We start from the raw sequence: 23,001 nt of genomic DNA, 5'->3' as shown, positions 1-23,001 counted from the left end.
CCATCCACTGTCCCATTCCCCAGATGGCTGCAATGGCCAGAGCCATGCCGATACAAAGCCAGGACTCCCAGGAGCCACCTCCAAGTCTCCTATATGAGTTCAGGAGCCCAAGAGCCAGGGACATCCTTCACTGCTTTCCCAGGCCACAGCATAGAGCTGGACCAGAAATGGAGCAGCCAGGACCCAAACCTGAGCCCCCATGGTGCACCACAGCACCAGCCCCAGCATCATTTTTTCTTTATCTGAGAAGAATTTTCTTTGTATTTTGATTGATATCCTGTCGAACCTGTAAATTCCTTTCAGAAGTATCAACATGTTGATGATATTGATTCATCCAATCCAGGAACACGGAAGATTTGTCCATTTTTTGTATATTCTTCTATTTTATTCTTTAATGTTTTGTAATTCTCATCATAGAGATCTTTGACATTCATGGGGCACACTGGTTTTACATTTTCTTTATTTCTAAAGACTCATAATTGGCCAATCACTTTAAAATTCCCAAGCACTAGATTAAGAAATTGTTATCTTAGGTTTCAAACCATCAGCTGGTAACCAGATAATGAAAATGTGACACACACACATACACACACACACACACACAATATGGAATACTACTCAGCAAAAAAAAAAAGAATGAAATTCTGACTTGTGCAGCAAAATGGTTGCAATTGGAAATCATTATGCTTAGTGAAATAAGCCAGTCCAAAAAGACAAATATTATATATTTTCTGATATGTGTCAATTAACATAGAATACAAAAATGTACAGAAATGAAACTGACATCTTAGTACATAATTATTGTTTTTATCCCTTTTTTATACTCCTGTGGAACTTTAGTCTTTCACTTTTTACTTGTTGAATAGTAAAGTCAGTAGTGAATTAAACCTGCGATTAAAGAGTGGAATTAAATTTTGTCTTTGAAAAAATTAAAGAAAAAAAAGAAGGAAGTGAATGGATGGAGGGAGGGGGAAGGGGAATATGGTTATCACCAGATTTGTAGCTATGAAATACATGAAAGATCCATTTATACTAATAAAATTTTTAAAATATTATTGAATTAAACTGCTTAGCATTTCCATGACTTAAGAGACTGCAAATTTTCTGTATTTTTAAAGGTGTTTAAAAACTATTTATCTATATCCATTACTTCTCTTTGTGATCCTATTTCTGCTTCTACTGAAATTTTCATTGATAAACACAATTATCAAAATACAATGTATGTTGAAGTTACACATTTGTCTATTTTTCATATTATAGTTGAATTTGTTACTACTACCTGAGTAAATTGTCAATAAACTAATTTATGTCAGTCTTTGCACAGAGGCTTCAGGCTACCTTAGTTTTCTTTATCAGTTTTAGGCCATCAGTTCTATAAATTAGGAAGGTGTCCAATCAAATATTATGTTCATAGTATCTGAGCACAATCTATGGCTGATTTCATCTTTCTCATTAGCAGGAGATTGCTTTTTAGCCTTATGGACATTCATGTAAATTGAAATACAATTTCAGGGTAGAAATGTAGGATTTTGTTTGGTCTTCAAAATCACTGAGCTCACTTTTTTTTTTTTTTCAAAATATTCTAATCTAGACCAGTTCCAGCCCTGTGAACGTGACATAAATTTTCATTGTGAGGTCATCATCAGCTCCAACATTCTATAAGCTGTCCTGGAAACCTTCAGATTCACAGTGCCTCAGAGCCATCTTAGTCAAGGGTAATGATGCTCCATACGTGTGTGTGTGTGTGTGTGTATGATTATCTCAATAGACGCCAAGAAAGCATTTGATAAAATACAACACCCGTTCATGATGAAAACTCTAAGCAAACTGGGTTTGGAAGGAACATTCCTCAATACAATCAAAGCAATCTATGAAAAACCCACAGCCAACATCCTATTGAATGGGGAAAAGTTGGAAGCATTTCCACTGAGATCTGGTACCAGACAGGGATGCCCACTCTCACCACTGCTATTCAATATAGTTCTGGAAGTTCTAGCCAGAGCTATTAGGCAAGAAAAAGAAATTAAAGGGATACAAATTGGGAAGGAAGAACTCAAACTATCCCTCTTTACAGATGATATGATTCTTTATTTAGGGGACCCAAAGAACTCTACTAAGAGACTATTGGAACTCATAGAAGATTTTGGCAAAGTATTCTTTAGAATACTATACCGCAGTAAGAAACAACGAAATCCAGTCATTTGCAACAAAATGGAGGAATCTGGAACACATCATGCTGAGTGAAGTAAGCCAGTCCCAAAGGGACAAATACCATATGTTCGCCCTGATCGGTGACAACTGACTGAACACCAAAAAGGAAACCTGTTGAAGTGAAATTGACACTATGAGAAACGGTGACTTGATCAGCATAGCCCTGACTGTTAATGAACAACTTAATACATTATCCCTCTTAGCAGTTTTTTTTGTCTGTTCTACTTAATATGACTGGTTTAATTATGTAATTAATACACAGTTATTCTTAAGTGTTGAAATTTAACTGAAATGTGATCCCTGTTAAACATAAGAGTGGGGATAAGAGAGGGAAGAGATGTATAATTTGGGACATGCTCAAGCTGACTTGCCCCAAATGGTAGAGTTAGAAACATACCAGGGGACTCCAATTTAATCCCATCAAGGTGGCATGTACCAATGCCATCTCACTAGTGCAAGTGATCAATTTCAGTTCACAATTGATCATAATGAAAGGACTAAGAGTCAAAGGGAGCACATAAACAAGTCTAGTACCAGCTAATACTAACTGATAGAATAAATAAAGGGGAGAGTGATCCAACATGGGAAGCGAGATACACAGCAGACTCATAGAATGGCAGATGTCCTAAACAGCACTCTGGCCTCAGAATCAGCCCTAAAGGCATTCCAATCTGGATGAAAAGCCCATGAGAGTATTTCAGGCATGGAAAGCCAAGGCACTCTGGCAAAAAAAAAAAAAAAAAAAAAAAAAAACAACCTAAATGAACGATCTCTGTGAGTGAGATCCCAGTGGAAAGAACAGGTCTTCAAAGAAGGAGGTACCTTTCTCTGAAGGGAGGAGGGAACCTCCACTTTGACTATGACCTTGTCTAAACAAGATAAGAGTCGGAGAACTCAAGGGGCTTCCATAGCCTTGGAAACTCATGACTGGTGCATAGGGAGATTACTGATGCCATAAACAGGAGTGTCAATTTATAAAGTCAACAACAGGAGTCACTGTGCACTTACTCCTCATGTAGGATCTCTGTCCTTAATGTGCTGTACATTGAGATTTAATGCTATAACGAGTACTCAAACAGTATATTTCACTTTGTGTTTCTATGGGGTGCAAACTGTTGAAATCTTTACTTAATGTATACTAAACTGATCTTCTGTTAAAAAAAAAAAAAGAAGAAATTAGCAATTCCCAACTTGACTCCTGATGGGATTAAACATGACAATAGGTCTGATCTGATTTCATCATCATTTAAAAAATCATCTATTATTTTTCACTTTATGTTTCTGTGTGGGAGCAAACTGTTGAAATCTTTACTTAATGTATGCTAAACTGATCTTCTGTATATAAAGAGAATTGAAAATGAATTCTCATGTGAATGGAAGGGGAGAGGGAATGGGAAAGGGGAAGGTTGCAGGTGGGAGGGACGTTATGGGGGGGGAGTTAAAAAAATAGTCATACTAAGAGCAGCAGTGGTATTAATAGTAATAGCAACAGTACTAGTAGCAGTAGCTGATAGCATCAACAGTAATAAAAGTAGTATTCTCTAGATAGTACCAAAGTGTACATTCTTTTTTTTTAACTTTTATTTAATATATATAAATTTCCAAAGTACGGCTTATGGATTACAGTGGCTTCCCCCCCATACCGTCCCTCCCACCCGCAACCCTCCCCTTTCCCACTCCCTCTCCTCTTCCATTCACATCAAGATTCATTTTCGATTATCTTAATATATAGAAGATCAGCTTAGTATACATTAAGTAAGGATTTCAACAGTTTGCTCCCACACAGAAACATAAAGTGAAAAATAATAGATGATTTTTTAAATGATGATGAAATCAGATCAGACCTATTGTCATGTTTAATCCCAGTGAGAGTCAAGTTGGGAATTGCTAATTTCTTCTTTTTTTTTTTTACAGAAGATCAGTTTAGTATACATTAAGTAAAGATTTCAACAGTTTGCACCCCCATAGAAACACAAAGTGAAATATACTGTGAGTACTCGTTATAGCATTAAATCTCAATGTACAGCACATTAAGGACAGAGATCCTACATGAGGTGTAAGTGCACAGTGACTCCTGTTGTTGACTTTACAAATTGACACTCCTGTCAATGGCATCAGTAATCTCCCTATGCTCCAGTCATGAGTTTCCAAGGCTATGGAAGCCCTCTGATTTCTCCGACTCTTATCTTGTTTAGACAGCAGCCAGGCACAAAGAGGGAGGGGAGGGGCCAGGGGCTGTCTGTTCCCACTGTAGACAACGTTATTAAAAAATAAACTTTAGAATAACACCTTTTCGCTCATCTTGGGGGGAAGAAGTGGAAGGGGCATTATTTCGATATGTCCATTTCTTAAAAAAAGGAAAGAACAGGGAACCACAGGACACACAGATGTGATGTGCATATACACACATTTGCAAAGACCATATGTACAGCTGACTTAGGTCTCAGGGATGGAGGGGGGCATGGCATGAGAGGGGCATGCAGACAACTGCTGGAGACACGCGCCCACCACCGGATCCTGCTGCCCCTCTCCAGTGAGACCACACCCACCCATCCAGCACCAACAAAGCCTCATTTCTCTCTGACCCTAAAACTCTTGCCACCAAGGAGGCAGAAGCCCCCACCTCCACCCTGGAGCTGGTGCCCCAGGCGGGCTGGGCTGGGCTCTCTGCCATCCGTGCCTCCCAGGGAGCTCAGGGTACATCACCCCTTCTGCAGGGGTCCCCCACCCATGCCAGACTCTGGCCCACCAGCCTGCTGAGGGCACAGAAGCAGTCAACACTCCTGCAGCTAAGAGGAGGGGCAGACGGGACCCACAGGTTCCCAGTGTAGGCTGCCCCCGGCAGGTGTCCAGCATGGGCTGTCCTGCCTCAGCCTGCAGCAGGCACAGTCACATGTCCCCCTGACAGCAGGGTCTTGGTCTCTTGCTTCAAAGGGGTCCAGAGAAGAAAACTCCAGCCGAGGATGGAGGCTGCCCCCCTGCTTGTCTGTCCAGCTTAGAAAAACTTCTCCAGAGAAGAAACCTGGGAGGAGACAGGCTCAAAGTCTCACTTTTGTCTTATTTTGTTTTGTTTTGTTTGCAAGGTGTGTGTGGTTGTCTTGTGTGTGTCTGTGTGTGTCTGCTGTGTCAGGCAGGAGTTCTTGTCAGAGGCACTTCCAGAAGCCTTGTGGACACAGTTCCCCGGGGTGGGGCCTACAAGGCCCAGATAAGCATGAGGAGGGAGAGCTTGGCCAAGGCAGCTGATGGCCTTGCTCGGCTGAGGCCAGAGTTGGGTTTGATCACCTTGCTGCTTCCTGGGATGATGTCTGTCATCAGCTCCATGAAGCACAGGCTCAACTCTGGAGCTGTTGGCCTTCAGCCCCTGTTCCTGGACAGAAGGGCAGGAGGTCATGGCACTTGTGCCCAGGCCAGTGCTGTCACTCAAGTCATCCAGCAGAGAAGGCATCTTCTCCACCCAAGGGGCCTACATGGCCAGGAACGGGGGCCCTTCAGGGACACGCTCACATCTGTGCGGTTGCCAAAGGCCTGGATGGCGTTCTGGAGGCACGGGTTCTCGGTGAAGTCCCTCAGGAACCTCTCACAGTCCTCCTCCATGTTCCCTTGCTGCGGCAGCTGCACCACACCAGTGGGGCTGGAGTCCACCTAGTAGGGTGTCTTAGCCGACCATGCCTGTATAGGAACCCAGACACACTTGGTAACTGTCCCCTGGGCAGCAGGTGAGTGTCCGGGAGGAGGCTCGACAGTTGGTGTGGAAGTTGGCCAGCCTGGACTGGCACAGGTGGTCGGTGCAGCTCAGGGCATGCAGGTCCAAGCAGGTGGGCGCTCCTTGTCCTCATAAGAGCAGCTGGGCAGCATGGTCTGGCGGCAGCGCTCAGTCCATGCCTGGTCTCAGCAGGAGCAGAGGAGCATGTGGTAGGTGTACTTGCTGAGCACGCGGTTGAAGAACAGGCACAGGGCCTTGTGGCACTGGCAACAGCTGCAGAGCTCCGTGTACGAGCTCCTGGGTTGAGGATGGAGATGTAGGAGGAGCGCAGCTTCTTGCAGTTGCCGTTCAGGACGCAGGCCTTGGCCCCGTCCAGGCGCTGGTTGCTCTTGGTGCTGACTGCCAGGTCTGCCCCTGTCCCTGAGAAGAGGAGGCAAGCCTGAAGACCCGTCCTGCTGGGGCGCAAACCCACCACCCGAGCCTCTGCACCCTCCTCCTCCTCCCCATCCCCACCCCACCCCGCGGTGGCAGCTGCCTTCATTTTGTTCTATTTTGTTTTAATTTACTAGTATCACTTGTATGAATCATCAATATCCTAGGGACAGCCAATTACAACAATATGATATCAATGAAACGAAAATTTCTATTTGTTAACAGTTTTATGTACACAGCTTTTAAAATCTTGTCCAGTATTATCATTTTCACATTCCAGGTCATATATTTTTAAATATTTCTTTAGTTCTGATAACCCACAAATTATCCTATTGTTTCAAACTCGGTGATGTATGCTTCCTTCAAGATTCATTGGATATTCTGCAAAATTTCACTTTATGTTTCATTCATTTCTGTTTTCCCTTGAATTTTGTTGCAAATGTAGTGAGGTTTTTCACCAAGTGGTCATCATAACTGGTTGTCAGTTTCTCAATTCTTCCACCTATAAATTGAGTTTTTACTTACAATAAACAATATATATTAACAACTGCAACCCTTTTGTATTTTTAGGTTTATCTTTGAATTTATTTCCAAAAGATATGTACATCATCTATATTCTGTCAGCCACTCCTCCCACTGTGCACCTCAGGACATCTTGCTCACATTTTAATTGTGAGACCACTGACACTAACTCTCTCCTAGCCACTGAATTACACACATTACTCAGAACCAGCATAGTCTAATGGAACAATGTTCTCATTACTGGCTATATATGTTTTGTTTATTCCTCAGTTCTACATAACAGTGCCTTCCATTATTACATTTTAAAGAGTATCTCTAGGAGCTAGTGTTTTGGCATAGCAAGTAAAGCTGCAAACTGCAGCACTGGCATCCCACATGGGCACCAGTTCATCACCCAAGTGCTCCACTCCTGATATAGCTTCCTGCAATTGGTCTGGGAAAGCAGCAGATGATGGCCCAGCTCTCTGGGCCCTGCCACCCTTGTGAGAGACTTGGAAGAAGCTCCTGGCTTTGGTTGGGGCCAGTGCTGGCCATTGTGTCCATCTGGGTAGTAAATAGCAGATATAATTTCTCTCTCCTTCTCCCTCTGTAACTCCTTCAAAATAAATAACTAAATCTTGAAAAATAAAGAGTATCTCTAGATATAAATACTTTTCCTTGAAAAATTTCCTGATTATTGCCATGATCTTTATTTTAAATACATACGGGGGCCAGCACTATGGGGCAATGGGTTAAAGCACCGGCCTGCAGCACTGGCATCCCATATGGGTGCTGGTTCAAGTTCCAGCTGCTCCATTTCCGATGCAGCTCTCTGCTATGGCCTGGGAAAGCAGTAGAAGATGGCCTATGTCTTTGGGCCCTTGCACTCATGTGGGAGACCTGGATGAAGTGCCTGGCTTCAAATTAGCACAGCTCTGGCTGTGGCGGTCATTTGGGAAGTGAACCAGTGGATGGAAGACCTCCCTCTCTCTCTCCTGATCTACCTCTCTCTGTTAACTCTTTCAAATAAATAAAATAAATCTTAAAAAAATACATATGCCCTTTTCTTTTTTGTAATTGTAAAATAATATTTTTTACCAAGTTCCGGTTTTTATATCTGCTTTTCATATTATTATTGTCCCTATCAATAATAAAGTCTATTTATGGAAATGCAATATCATTTTTGAGCACTGTATATCTTTTGTGTATTTGTTCATCTGAATTTACTGCTACCACTTGGATATATAATCATTCATGATGTTTCAGATAAATGATTGTCCTTCCTTGAATTATCTTCATTAAGTTTTTAATTATCCATTTTAATGCAATCCTAGCACTTACAAACTTAGTCCATCTTTCATTGTGGGATGAACAAACCAAAAATTTTGCTAAGGTTTCTTGGTTGCTTCCATATGTACCCCCCATGAGAACTGCCTTTTACCAATATAGTAAAGCTATCTTTTTTTTAAAGATTTATTTATTTATTTGAAAGTCAGAGTTACACAGAGAGTTGAGAGGCAGAGAGAGAAAGAGAGAAGGGGAGAGAGAGAGAGGTCTTCCATCGCTGGTTCACTCCCTAGATGGCTGCAACAGCCAGAGCTGCACCAATCTGAAGCCAGGTACCAGGAGCTTCTTCCCAGTCTCTCATGTGGGTGCAAGGGCCCAAGGACTTGGGCCATCTTCTACTGCTTTCTCAGGCCATAGCAGAGAGCTGGATCGGAAATGGAGCAGCTGGAACTTGAACCGGCGCCCATATGGGATGCCAGTGCTGCAGGCTGGGTCTTGAACTGGTGCCCATATGGGGAGCCGGCGCTTCAGGCCAGGGTGTTAACCCACTGCACCACAGCACCAGCCCTATGCTAAATCTATCTTTTGAGTTGATATAGATTTTGACTTTTCTGGTGGTCTAGAGGACTGTAAATAACTCTATGGTTACTGATATTTTATAAAGTATAGATTTAGATGCTCATGTATTTCATTAGTGATTTTAATAGTAAATGACATAAATGTTCCCTGGTTTTCCTAAATTTATTATTTTCTCAAATTTAAAGTGACTGTTAGACCTTTAAGTTCACCAAATTACCTCATAGCTGCCACCATATTGTTGCTCTTCTTTTATTTTTTTATTGTTGACAGGCAGAGTTAGAGAGAGAGAGAGAGAGAGAGAGAGAGAGAGAGAGAGAAAGAGAAAGGTCTTCCTTTTCCATTGGTTCACCCACCAAATGGCCGCTATGGCCACGAAATGCGCCGATCCGAGGCAGAAGCCAGGTGCTTCCTCCTGGACTCCCATGCGGGTGCAGGGCCCAAGCACTTGGGCCATCCTCCACTGCCTTCCTGGGCCACAGCAGAGAGGTGGCCTGGAAGAGGAGCAACCGGGACAGAATCCAGCGCCCCAACCGGCACTAGAACCTGTGGTGCCGGTGCCACAGGCGGAGGATTAGCCAAGTGAGCAGCGGCGCTGGTCACCATATTTTTGCTCTTTAACATATTGCTTTGTGCTACTTCCAGTAATCAGTGTATAACTTATATGGTTACGTGCATACTATTATTTTGTTTAGATATTCTTTTACTTTAGAATATCAGTTTTATCCTTCACTTAGCCTATCAGAGAACCTCAAATCATCCTGCTTGTAGGTTTCATTGTGACATCATAAAATCAATGAAAATTCTCTAAGTTTTATTGAAATATTCACATACACTTTTCCAGAATTGTCTCATGCTGCTTTACCCATTCTCCATTTCCAGGTGATATTTGTTCAGTATGAAGATAAGAGAAAAATAAATGAATACTTTTATATAAATATTTGGTAACTTTCCCATTAACTATACACTATTTATTAAGAATACAAATATATATTGAGAATCCACACTATGTAAGATATTGTAGGCTCTGAGGATAGACAAAATTACTGTTCTTATTCAGGTTAGAGTCTAGTGGAGAAGAAATGAAAGTAAAATTACAATTCTAAATTTAGGTAGTTTATCAAGATAACAGAGTTTAATGAGAGAAAGAATTAGAATTAGAATTAGAATTAGAGAATTAGGCCAGCGCCACAGCTCACTTGGCTAATCTTCCGGGACACCGGGTTATAGTCTTGGTTGGGGCGCCGGATTCTGTCCTGGTTGCTCCTCTTCCAGTCCAGCTCTCTGCTGTGGCCTGGGAGGGCAGTGGAGGATGGCCCAAGTGTTTGGGCCCTGCATCCACATGGGAGACCAGGAGGAAGGACCTGGCTTCTGGCTTCAGATCAGCGTACCGCACCGGCCATAGCTACCATTTGGGGGGTGAACCAATGGAAAGGAAGACCTTTCTCTCTGTCTCTCTCACTATCTAACTCTGTCTGTCCAAAAAAAAAAAAAAAGAATTAGAGAATGAATTAGAATTGAATTAGAGGCCAGTGTCGCGGCTCACTAGGCTAATCCTCCGCCTTGCAGCTCCAGCACACCGGGTTCTAGTCCCGGTCGGGGCGCCAGATTCTGTCCTGGTTGCTCCTCTTTCAGGCCAGCTCTCTGCTGTGGCCAGGGAGTGCAGTGGAGGATGGCCCAAGTACTTGGGCCCTGCACCCCATGGGAGACCAGGAGAAGTACCTGGCTCCTGCCATCGGATCAGCGTGGTGCACCGGCCGCAGCACGCTGGCCACGGCAGCCATTGGAGGGTGAACCAATGGCAAAGGAAGACCTTTCTCTCTGTCTCTCTCTCTCACTGTCCACTCTGCCTGTCAAAATAAAAAAAAAAGAATCGAATTAGAGAATTCAATCTACACCAGACCCAGAAAATTTTCCTAAAGGTAGGACAAGTAGACTGAGAAATAAAGGATAGGCACAAAGCAGTTAAGAAAAGGGAGAAGAGTATCCTAGCCAATCTGTAACAGTGCTGAAGCTCAAATGCAGTTTGCTTGTGGCCAAGATTAAGTAAGGGCTGTTTATCTTCCTACATGAAACAATAAAAAATAAACTGCATTATACACATTGTTCATAATAATGGGCCTCAAGAAACAAAGACAATACCTGAAAGCCAGAAAAGAAATGAAGTAGGCCTCACACACTCCACAGCTCCTTCTAGAGAGAGATTCTAGACCACAGGGGAAGGAGCTGAGGCAGTGTCTCCCCGACTCCCTGAGCAGATGTGATGAAGCCGGGCATCTGGGAACACAAAGGTAGTCCCATATCACAGGGCAGAATAGGGGGGAGGAAAAGGCAGGAATGAGAAAGAACCAGGAACTGCAGAGGACCATCTTTGAATTCTAATCCAAGTCATTTACAGTGCACGCCCATCAGAAAACACCCAAATACTGTGGGTGGGACATTACAGGAAATTGTGCCTGGTGCCCAGGTAGTGCTGCACTTAATCATCCATTCCTATCAGCCAGAATGAAAACTCCTTAGTCATGGGACAGTGAAAAGAACAATAATAAAAGTTTTTGCCTTAGGAGTAGGAGATTACTCGTGGGCTAAGCATGGTTATGATCCACATCACAAATCATAAGACTGGAAAAGATGAACCTGTTTAGAAGGAACTGAACTGCATCAAAAAATCAGTCTGGAAACAGGTAAGTGGAAGCATGAAATTTTTTAATAACCTACAGTTGTAAATATATACATTTTAATAACCTACAGTTGCAAATATATAAATCACAGTGCCAGTGATTGTCACTATACTAGATGGAAATTAACATAAATTACACATCATAAAAATATGTTCATCTTGGAGACAGTGCTGATCTATGATAAAACTTCAAGTGATCAATATAAGCCCCCAAAATGGAGAGGGAAAATATTTGAAGGAAAACAGCAATTTTGTTTCTAAATTTAATGAATTATAATCTTACACTAGCAGGAAGGGTGTAACAGGACAAGGAGAAAATATTGTATTTTTATTATATATAATGTGCTATGGTGTTACTTCCAGGTAGAATACTATAAGTTGAAATCTATGTTAATATCGGTAAAGCAGCTACTAAGGTATCAAAACAAAAGATTTTAATTAATAATTCCTCCTAAAATAGAAATATAACTAAATCATAAAATAGTAATTGGGGTTGGCAGTGTGGCTCAGTGGCTCCTATCTAGTTAGGGGTGAAAGCCCTAACCTGCAGCACTGGCATCCCATTTGGTCATCAGTTCAAGTCCCAGCTGCTCTACTTCTGATCCAGCTCCCTGCTGATGGCCTGGGAAATCAGTAGAAGATGGCCCAAGTGCTTGGGCTCCTGCCCCTGTGTGGGAGACCCAGAAGAAGTTCCTGGCTCCTGGTCTCAGATCAGCTGAGTCCTGGCTGTTGTGAGCATTTGGGGAGTGAACCAGGAGGTGGAAGCCCTCTCTCTGTATCTACCTGACTCTGTAACTGTCTTTCACATAAATAAAAATAAATAAAATAGCAATCTAAAATAAAGCAGAATGGTGTAACAAAATATGGAATTAAAAGAAAGCAATATTATGACAGATAAGTTGAATTACATAAACAATCATTTTAAAAGGAAGTGGTCTAAAATCTCAATAAAAAGTCAAATGATTAGACAGTACAGAGAAAATAAGATGAATTATATAGTCTCTATCAGATATATATATTAAATGTAAAAACACAAATTCACTTAAAATGGAAAATATTTGCCACAATAACATTTGACAAATCAAAACTGAGGAATAAGAGCTTTTGCAAGGTGTATTTAATAACCAAAACTACCATGAGGAATAAAAATGTCATTTCATATTTACAAGCAGTTCAATTAATCAAGACAATGCAATAATCCTAAAATTTTTACATCAAATAGAGTTTCAAAATGCATCTTGTAAAATAAAAGAGTATTTAAAAAGAAAAAAAAATTGCAAGTGTCATCTCAGTACATTTTATTCAGCAAATAACAGAATGAGTCAGAAGAAAATCTCCAACAACATACAGGTGACACCACCACTCTCAAGTATCCATAGAAGATTTACCAAAATAGATGTAGGCCATAAAACAAATATGAATTACAGGATAATATCAAAATGATAGTATACAAATTATATTCTATGACCACAAACCAAATCCAAAAGAACTGTCACACTGAAGAAAACACTGAAGTTCATAGCAACTCAGTAGGACACATTTCTGTGAAACTGAGTCCAAGACTTAATGAAGACATTAGAAGGTATAAATGCTGAATGAAAATACAACATTAGAGCATCTGTGTAATGTATCCTTAGACACACTAAAGAAAAAAATAGCAGTAAATGTCTGTAAGGGATTTTCAGAAGTTCGTTATAAAAACACACCTTGGGGCTGGCACTGTGGCATAGCAGGTAAAGCCGCAGCCTGCAGTGCCAGCATCCCATATGGATGTCGGTTTGAGTCCCTGCTGCTCCACTTCCCATCCAGCTCTCTGCTGTGCCCAGGTGCTTGGGTCCCTGCACCAATGTGGGAGACTCCGAAGAAGCTCCTGGCTTCTCGATTCTGATTGGCACAGTTCTGGCTGTTACAGCCAATTGGGGAGTGAATCAGTGAATAGAAAACCTCTCTCTCTCTCCCTCTCTCTCTGCTTCTCCTTCTCTCTCCATGTAACTCTTTCACGTAAGTAAATAAATCTTTAAAAAAACACACTGAAGAGAGAACTGAATTTTCTCTGAAATTTTTGAAGCCCCTCATATAAGAATTGTCTCAAATCAATTACCTTGATTTCCACCTAAGGAAACTAGAAAAAGAGCAAATTAAACCCCAAACAACAGGTAGAACACGAAGATAAACATCTGCTGTGGTCTGATCAGAGCACTAAATGCTGACGGGTGGTCAAGAGGGAATGGGGGTTATCACCAGGTGAGGCTGTGAGATGGCCAGGTGTGTTCAGCAACCTCACAAACAGATCCAGTGTGCGTCTTTTCATTTATCCCCTTGAAGATTCTGGGAATGTCAGACACCAGACACCAGACCCCTGACGCACCCCAACTTGCCAGGCCCATCATCTGAGAACCCACTTCCGCATCCGCTGTGAGCCCATTTCTGTGGTTTATAAACTACCAGGGCTATGATAGCTCCACAGACAGTCCAAATAAACTGCAGTCTCAATGATAAATTCAAGGATGTGGTCCTGCAAGTAGCGCCCCCAGCACAGAGAACAAGATCAGCCCTGCGGGGACTGCAGCCTGGCCCTGGGTGGCTCCCACGCCTGTGGGTGAAGGCGCCCCCTAGTGGTCGTGTCTCACGGGCTTGTGCACTGCAGAGTATAAAACAGAGACAGGAAGTCAGGGGCGCCCTTGAGCCTCTGTGACACTTGTCCTATGGCTGGAGAATGAACCGATTGAGATGCCCACACAGTGACTCTTTACGACCTGTACAGTGCTGGCTTTGAGGCCTCTGCCCCAGGGTCATCCCCTGGAGGCTGAGAATTCATCTCAGACACAGGCAAGGATGCCCCACAGCACTGCACCATGCAGCACACAGTCTGTCAGCGAGCATGGCATCGCCATGAAGAATCTGCACCAGTGCCGCTCAGCCACACAACCCATGCAAACATGCCTGTCTGTCCCACGTCCGCACATGAGCCAGTGCATAGCTAATTTCATTGTGAGATGTGAAAAAAGTCAATAGAATTTGAAAAAAGTAGGAAAAAAATCAATGTAACAAAACCCTGTGTGGACACTAATAAAGATAATTAACATCTATCCTATGTGGGGAGCAACTTGGACTAGACTAAGTTACTGGAATTAAGACTTATTCTATGCATCTGCTCTCCCACGATATGGCGCTGGGGAGAGGAGTAAGCTTCTACACAGCTGCCTCCAGTTCAACCAATAAGCAGCAGGACCTGCTCCTGATTGCAGGAGAGCAGCGTACTCGGCATGTGGGTAGCAGAGTTGGGATTGGCGGAAGAGGACTATAAAGGAGGAGAGAGACAACATTCACCAGGAACATCTAAGGGGAACATATGAAGGAACACCTGTGCAGCCCCAGAGAGAGCCAGCCGGCGGTGTGCCGCTCCCCCGCGGAAGTGGGGAAGGTGGCAGGGGGAACCGCCCTTCCACGGAGGTGGAAGGGACGGTACCCATCCCGGGAAGAACCAGCAGCAAACCCGGGGAGGGCCGAGCAGACAAAAGAACAGCGCAGGGTCCTGTGTCGTTCCTCCACGAAGAGGGGGAGCGACAATCCTATCTAGTTAGGTTGATCAGAATAAAACAAAGACATATTATTAACAGAGAAAATTACCAATAAATAAATAAATACTTAAAAGAAAACAGATTTGAGAGGATACAAAGGTTGTACATAGAGAATATAATTCAGTAATAGTGACAACACAGAAGCAAGCTGAAGCAATGGACCAGAACACATTCTGATGGCCGGCCCATGGTTCAATAGGCTAATCCTCCACCTGTGGTGCTGGCACTCTGGTCTAGTCCCAGTAGGGGCACCGGATTCTGTCCTGGTTGCTCCTCTTCCGGTCCAGCTCTCTGCTGTGGCCCAGGGAAGGCAGTGGAGGAGGGCCCAAGTGCTTGGGCCCTGCACTAGCATGGGAGTCCAGGAGGAAGCACCTGGCTCCTGGCTTTGGATCAGCACAACGCGCCAGTGGTAGCAGCCATTTTGGGGGGTGAACCAATGGAAGGAAGACCTTTCACTCTGTCTCTCTCTCTCTCTCTGTCTAACTCTGCCTGTCCAAAAAAACAAAACAACAACAACAACAACAAAAAAAAACATACTGAAAATCTAGAGTTAAAACACTATAAGTGCAAAATATACTTGAACATATGTTTATACAGTGTAAATGTGTTTAAGAATATCACCCCATAACATTCTAAACTTAGACATGTTCTTACAAAATTACTGAACATATAAAGCAAAGGAAAATACTATGGTTATCTAGAAAGCTAGGCACTGATGAGGAAAATGAATGGTAATGAAGGGTTTCAAATTATCTGAAACTACAGAGAAAAATGTGAAACCATAAAACTCCTCTTACACAGATGTGCCTAATGAGAATCTTCTTAAAACTTCCACTTCACAAAGGCATTTACAAATTTTATTACTTTTTTCTGTAAGCTAAAAGCCATGTCTTTAACATGGTATCAAGGACACAAAGTTCCTATGGATTAGGATTAATTTTTTTTTATTTATTGAAAGAGAGAGAGAGAGGAGACAGAGAAGACAGAAAGATTTATCTCCCATCTGCTAGTTGACTACCCAAATGGCCACAATGGCGAGCACTGCTCCAGGTCAAAACCAGGAATGTGCAATTCCACCCAGGAGTCCCACATGGCTGGCAGAAGCCCAACCACATGGACCATCTGCTACCATCCCAGACACATTGCTAGGGAGTTGTAATGGAAGCAGAGAATCTAGGATTCAGTCAGGCACTTAGATATGCAATGCCTGCATTGCTGCAGTGGCTTAAGCCAGTAGAACACAACACCAGCTCCAGATTATTTTAATTTTACATCTGGATCATTCAATGATCTTCTACCTATGAAATTCTACAATAGAAAAATATCTATCTTTCAGATTATCCAGATCCAAACACTCATAGCATATTATTAGAGAAATGGGTGTCATATTTCTTAAAATGTCAGTGCCCTGAAAGCCACCCTAGTAATAATGGTATTTAGGTACAAGGCCACATTCTGGTAATTTACGTGTAATTTTTATTAAACTACTTTCAATTTAAAAGATCCCTATTGCTGAAGCAAGAACCTAGGCTATATAATTTTAATTCTTCTGGAAAAATCTGTGTTTTTTTTAATTTTATTTATTTATTTATTTGAAATAGTTAGTGAGGGAGAGAGAGAGAAAAGGTCTTCCTTCCACTGGTTCATCCCCCAAATGGCTGCTACGGCCAGAGCTACACCTATTCAAAGTCAGGAGCCAGGTGCTTCCTCCTGGTCTCCCACGCGGGTGCAGAGGCCCAAGCACTTGGGCCATCCTCCACTACCCTCCAGGGCCACAACAAAGAGCTGGACTGGAAGAGAAACAACCGGGACTAGAACCCAGCACCAATATGGGATGCTGGCGCCATAGGCGGAGGATTAACCAAGTGAGCCACATGCCAAACCCAAAATCTGGTTTTTTTAAAATTATATTTAAGGTATGCAAGCTTCATGTATTTCATATATACAGATTTTGGAACATATTTTAAATCAATTAATACAGTAAGGCTGTCAGTTATTCATGAGGCCATTTCCATGGCTTAAATCTCCAAGCACAAGCCACCTCTCTCCCATTCACCTTTTCAGTAACTGTTCTCCATAGTTTTCATTTTAAAACAAATGGCAAAAGCAGTAGGATGCATGAATACTCCTTAATAATATAAACTATCAATTAGGAAAAGTGGCTTATAACACTAAAAGCTCTAAACATGATAGGATAATGAATTTGTATTCTGAGAAAACTGTTAATCATAGGATAATGGGAAGTTTTACTAACAGGATGATTCAAATGTAAATAACTGCAAAATATTGTTTGTAAAGGTTAAATTTGTCTCTGAAGTTCGTTTTAAGGATTATAATAATGATTATAATGGACAATATAAAAACTGGTTTTTAAGACTTTAAAATAATAATTTGTGAATTAATACAATATATTTTTCTATTCAATAAAACAGAAACATAGAAAAATTATGGAGGTCCATACAGAAAATGATACAAAGTGATTCCAGTTAAGAATACGCAACATCAAGCATAGGCATTGTGGCACTGCTGGTTAAGCCACCACCTGTGATGCTGGTATCCTCTATTGGAGCTGGTTTGGGTGCCTAAAGCCTCACTCCTAATCCAGCTCCCTGCTAATGTTAATTCTAATGCTTCCAGCAGCAGAGGATGGCCTAAGTACTTGGGCTCCTACCACCCCAATGGGAGACTCAGATTGGGTTCCAGGCTCCTGGATTCAGCCTGGGCCAACCAAAGCCATTGTGGTCATTTGGGGCAATAAACCGGAAATTGGAAGATCTGTCAATCTCTCTCTCACTCTGCTTTTCAAATAAAATATATTGGTAACAAACAAAGGAAAAGCAACATCAAAAATTGTGAAAATCATTTGTGACCTTTCAAAAATATTTATTTGTAAGTCAGAGTTACAGAGACAAAGATCTTCTATGCACTAGTTCACTCCCCAAATGGCTGCAACAGCTGAGTGTGGACCAGGCTGAAGCCAGAACCAGGAGTTTCTTTCAGGTCTCCCACATGGAGGTAGGGGTCTAAGGATTCAGACCATTCTCCCCTACTTTCCCAAGTACATCGCCAGGGAGCTGGATGGGACTTAAACAGGCACCCATGTGGGATGCGGGCACTGCAGAGGTGGCAGAGCCCACTGCATCAAGCACTTCCCCCTATTTATTTTAGAGATGGAGCTGGAGAGAGAGAGAGAGAGAAAGAGAAAGAGAAAGAGAGAAAAAGAGAGAGAGAGAGAGAGAGAGAGAGAGAGAGAGAGAGAGATCTTATATTCTCTGGTTCACCCCCAATGGCTGCAGTATCTGGGACGAGACTGGGCCAGCCAAAAGCCAGGAGCTAAGGGTTTCATCCTGGTCTCCCATATAGGTGAAGGGTCTCAAGCATTTGTGTCATCCTCTGATGCTTTCCTGGGTGCATTAGCATCAGCTGGATTGGATTTGGGGCATGAACCAGTGGATGGAATACTGTCTCTGTTTCTCTGTTTCTCCCTCTCTCTGTAACTTGGCCTCTCATATAAATAAACTAATCCCAATTCATGTTAATTATTTAAAACAGCTGAAAGAACTGGATTCCTCCCAAACTCAGCATGATCTTAATTATAAAATCAGAAAAAGACACAAAGAAAATGAACTGTAGACCAATATCTCTGATGAGCATAGATGCAGAAATCCTCAACAAATTACTATCCAATAGAATCCATCACCACATCACAAAGATCACTCACCCAGACCAAGTGTGATCTATCCATCATATGCAGGGATTGTTTAATATGTACAAATCAATAAATGTGATACATCATATTAGCGAATTGAAGAATGAAGGCCATATGTATGATTATCTCAATAGATGCAGAGAAAGCATTTGATGAAACACAAAATCCTTTCATGATAAAATTTTAAGCAAACTGTGTATAGCGGGAGCATTTCTCAACACAATCAAGATAATATATGACAAGCTAACAGTCACCATGATACCTTTGGGTAAAAAGCTGGAAGCATTTTCACTGAGATTCAGAACCAGACAAGGATGCCCTCTTCATCACTGCTATTCAATACAATTCTGGAAGTTTCAGCCAGAGCCATTCGACAAAAAGAAAGAAAAGGTGTAAAATTGGGAAAGGAGGACATCAAATGATCCTTGTTTGTAGATTATATGATCCGATACATAGGGGAACCAAAAGAATCCACTAGTAGATTATTGGAATTCGTAAGAGAAATTTGCAAAGTTACAGAATATGAAATCAACACACACATTTCAAAAGCTTTTATATACACAATGTCATAGCTGAGAAAGAGTTTGTAAGATCAGTCTCATTCACAACAGCTACCTCGCGGCCCCCCGCCACCCAGGTCAAGGCCCGGGGCGCTGGCCGGAGCCCAGAGCCGGGCCGGCCCCCAAGTGCCCACTCAGACCGGGGTCAGGGGGAAGGGGGGAGGCAGTCCCTGTGCCTCATGACGCCCACCGAGGAGGCCATGTACTGCTTCTACGACTCTGACTAGGCGCCCTCCTCAGCCGGGCAGCCCCGCGACGACCGTCCGCCATCCCGCGGGCCCTGAGCGGGGCGGGAAGGAGGCCCGGGCCCCAGCCAAGGCGGTCGCTCCGGCCCAACCGCCCCCACCCCGGGCCCAGCCCCGGCTGATCGCCGATGAGACACCACTTTGCTCAGAGGGACACCTCCGAGTCCGACCCGCTCAGCGAGCCCGAGCCCTGTGAGCGGCCGGCCAGCCACCTGGGAGGCCCGGAGCCCACGGTCCCCCAGGCCCCGCGCCAGGGAGCCGGGCGCGACAGCTCCCCCAGCCCGCGCTCCGAGGAGGAGCTCCTGCACCGCTGCATCGGCTCAGTCATGCCCAGGCGCCGGCCCCCGGCCTCAGGCGCCGCAAAGCCCGGGCTGTCGGGCAGGACGAGCGGCTGGCAGAGGCGCCCCGGGACTGCGGCGAGGAGGCGGCCGGCTCAGACCGGCCTCCGACCTGGACAGCGTAGAGCGGCGCCAACTCCATCGTCACGTGGCTGCACCAGGCGGCCGCGGCGGCCCCCGCGAGGCCTCCTCCGAGTCCCACTCGCTCCTGTCCCTGGGGTCTGCTCTGTCCACGGGCCCCTCCCCGCAGCTATCCAAGCGCAGGAGCAGGCGCCAGCACGGGGCCGGGGCCGGGGCGGGGAGGGCAGTGCCCAGCGGCCGGAGAAACGGAGCCTGGCCTCAGCCAAGAGCGCGCGAGCCCCCGCGTCCCTGGCGGCCCGGAGAAGCCGCGCGCTGCTCAGTAGGTAGCGGCGGGGGTGCCGGCCGTTCTCCAGGGGCGGACAGTGATCTACGTGCCCAGCTCGGCCACCCGGCCCCAGCCCAAAGCTGTCCCTGGCCCCGGGCCACACTGAGGAAGGCGGCGGAGCCCCCCAGCCTGGCACAGCCAGCAGCAGCAGGCAAGGCGCCAGCGCCCCGGCAGCAGCGCTCTCGAAGCCTGCACCGGCCGGGCAAGATCTCGGAGCTGGCGGCGCTGAGCCACGCCCGCCCCCCCCAGGAGCGCCACCCACCCTGCTCCTCTGGCCAAGACCCCTTCTTCAAGCTCCTCCCAGACCTCGCCCGCCTCTCAGCCTCTGCCCAGGAAGTCGCCCCCCTCCACCCCAGCTTCAGGGTCTCTGCCTGGCCCAGCAGCCCCCGGCGTGCCCAAGACGCTGGCACGGGCCCTGCTGGCCAAGCACCACAAGACACAGAAGTCGCCCGTGCGGATCCCGTTCATGCAGAGGCCGGCCAGGCGCGGGCCGCCGCCGCCGGACAGACCCGCCCCAGAGCCGAGCCCCAGAGGCCGCGAGGGGGTGGCAGGGGCGCGTGGGGGCCGACTGGGCCTGGTGCGCGTGGCCTCCGCCCGCTCCAGCGGCAGCGAGTCCTCGGACCGCTCGGGCTTCCGGCGCCAACTGACCTTCTTCAAGGAGTCGCCCGGCTTCCTGCGTATCCGGCGCACGGAGCTGCTGTCCGACTCCGCCTCCACCTCCCAGGGCGCGTCGCCCCGCCGCGGCCGGCCCGCGCTCCCCGCCGTCTTCCTCTGCTCTTCGCGCTGCGACGAGCTGAGGGCGGTCCCCAGGTAACAGCTGACCCGGCCAGGGTCCGGTCCCGCCCTGGCCCGCGCGCGCCCCAGCGCACCAGCTGCGAGAGCCCTTCGCGCCTGCCCGTGAGCGCCCCCGTGCGGCCGGTGGAGGTAAAGCGCTGCTCCTCCCTGCCCCATGTCAGCGTGGCCCGCAGGCCCGATGGCGCGGCCCCGGGAGCCCCCCCACCCCCAGCGCACACCACCGGAGCCACCGGAGCGACGGCGAGGCGCGGCCACTGCCCAGGGTGGTCGCGCCAGGTACGACATGGCGGCGCATCCGGGACGAGGACGTCGCGCACATCCTGCACAGCACCCTGCCCGCCTTGGCCCTGCCACTCCGGGGCGCCTCGCCGGAGGAGGGCCCCGCCGGCCCCCCGCTGCAGAAGACCAGCGACGTCTTGGTGCAGACAGAAGAGGTGGCCCAGACCAAGACCAATGCCAGCGCGTCCCTGAGCCTGGAGAGCAGGGAGTAGCCCCCCGCGCCAACCAGCGCCCAGGCCAACCCTCCTGGGCAGCGACATGCATTGGCCGATCCTGGCCAAGGGCCCTGCCTCCGCGCCTTTCGCCTTTCGCCCACGAGGGCTTGGGTATCACCGTGGGGGGCTTCCCTGCCAGCCGGCACGGCTCCCCTAGCCTCGCAGCGCGCATCCCGCCCTTCAACTACGTGCCCAGCCCCATGGTGACGAGGGACAGGATTCCTCGGGGGATGCTGAAGTCGGGCTAACCCTGCTGCCCTGGGACGCCACTGCCCGGCCAAGGCAGGGTGGGCAAGGCAGGCGTGTGGGGGGGGCTGGCTCTGTGCCTCCCTCCCAGCTTCCTCTGCATGGACCACGTGGACAACACAAGGACCACGGGACCCCAGGGCCATCACAGCCCAGGAGCCTGAACGCAGCAGGAGAGGGGGCCCCGCAGCCCTGCCCACCTCCACGGAGGAGTGCGCTGCAAAGGGAGCCAGCGACCTCTTTCCTGCAGCATCTGGCTGGGGGAAGGGAACCTGCGGGTGGCCGCCCAGCAGGGCTACCCCAGCACCCCATCCCCCAGGAGGGGGCTCCACCTGCTGTATCCTGTCCTCCACATCCTTGGGCCTTGGCCAGACAGCCGCAGGCAGCAACCGGAGCGGGCGCCCCCTTCAGGCCCCACCTGTGCCCCGCAGGACACAGCCCAGGAGGAGTAGGGGTGGCCCCCAAGCTCCAGGGCGCACCCCAGGTGCCACGCACGTCCTTCTAGGCCACACTGCCAAGCAGGGGTCCTGGGAAGCATGGGGCAGCCAGCCAGAAGATGACCAGCAGCGGGGGTGAGGCAGTGCCTGAGGCCTCCGCACACAGGGACTGCTGGGTGTCCTCAGGCCTGGGGCTCAGGGCTGCTCCTGGAGCAGTGAGGGGGAGATGCAGGCACAGCTCACCCCGCCCAGTGTGGGGAGATCACAGAGTGACCTTTGGGCAATGGAGCTGAGGTGGGGCTGCAGGCCCTGTCCTGGGGACCGGGTCTTGCCCAGCCCCTGACCCTGGACACCAGTTACCCCCCGGCCATTCCCAGGGCCACTCAGGATGGGCGACCACTTGGCGGCCTTCCCTCCGCCCACCCACCTGTTCCTCATGCCCTGCACCATCTGTCCCTCGTGTACTTAGCGCACCGCCTGCCAGCACCCCATGTAAAGCCGCGGGCTCGCGGAAGGACCACGCCCCCCCAACCCGTGTCGCACAACTTTAATAAAGGTAGCTGTCCAGTCGCCTCTGCTGCATGAGCAGGGCGGGGCAGGCCTCCCACGCCGGCCACAAGCAGGGAGGCCAGGGGTCCCTGCTGGCCGGGAAGACTGTCCCACTGGGGCGTCTCTGTCCGGCTCCGTCCTTGGCTGTAGCCCAGGCTCTGTCAGGCCCAACAGTGCCCGGTGGTCTGGGGGGGGGTGTCTCTGCCCCGGCTGAGCGGCTGTGGCTGGGGTCTCTGAGGCTCAGGCAGCAG

The 23,001-nt window shown here is 47.0% G+C and overlaps 2 pseudogenes; one reads left to right on the top strand and one right to left on the bottom strand.

Moving 5' to 3' along the window:
• Positions 1–5,249: 5,249 nt before the first annotated feature.
• LOC138848383 (GDNF family receptor alpha-2 pseudogene) lies at positions 5,250–6,455 on the bottom strand (annotated as a pseudogene).
• A 12,480-nt stretch (positions 6,456–18,935) lies between these two features.
• LOC103345850 (adenomatous polyposis coli protein 2-like) lies at positions 18,936–22,765 on the top strand (annotated as a pseudogene).
• The last annotated feature ends 236 nt before the right edge of the window (positions 22,766–23,001 follow it).

The sequence above is a fragment of the Oryctolagus cuniculus genome, unplaced genomic scaffold, assembly GCF_964237555.1.
Source record: "Oryctolagus cuniculus unplaced genomic scaffold, mOryCun1.1 SCAFFOLD_57, whole genome shotgun sequence".
Lineage (NCBI taxonomy): Eukaryota > Metazoa > Chordata > Mammalia > Lagomorpha > Leporidae > Oryctolagus > Oryctolagus cuniculus.
This window is presented reverse-complemented; position numbering and strand designations above follow the sequence as displayed.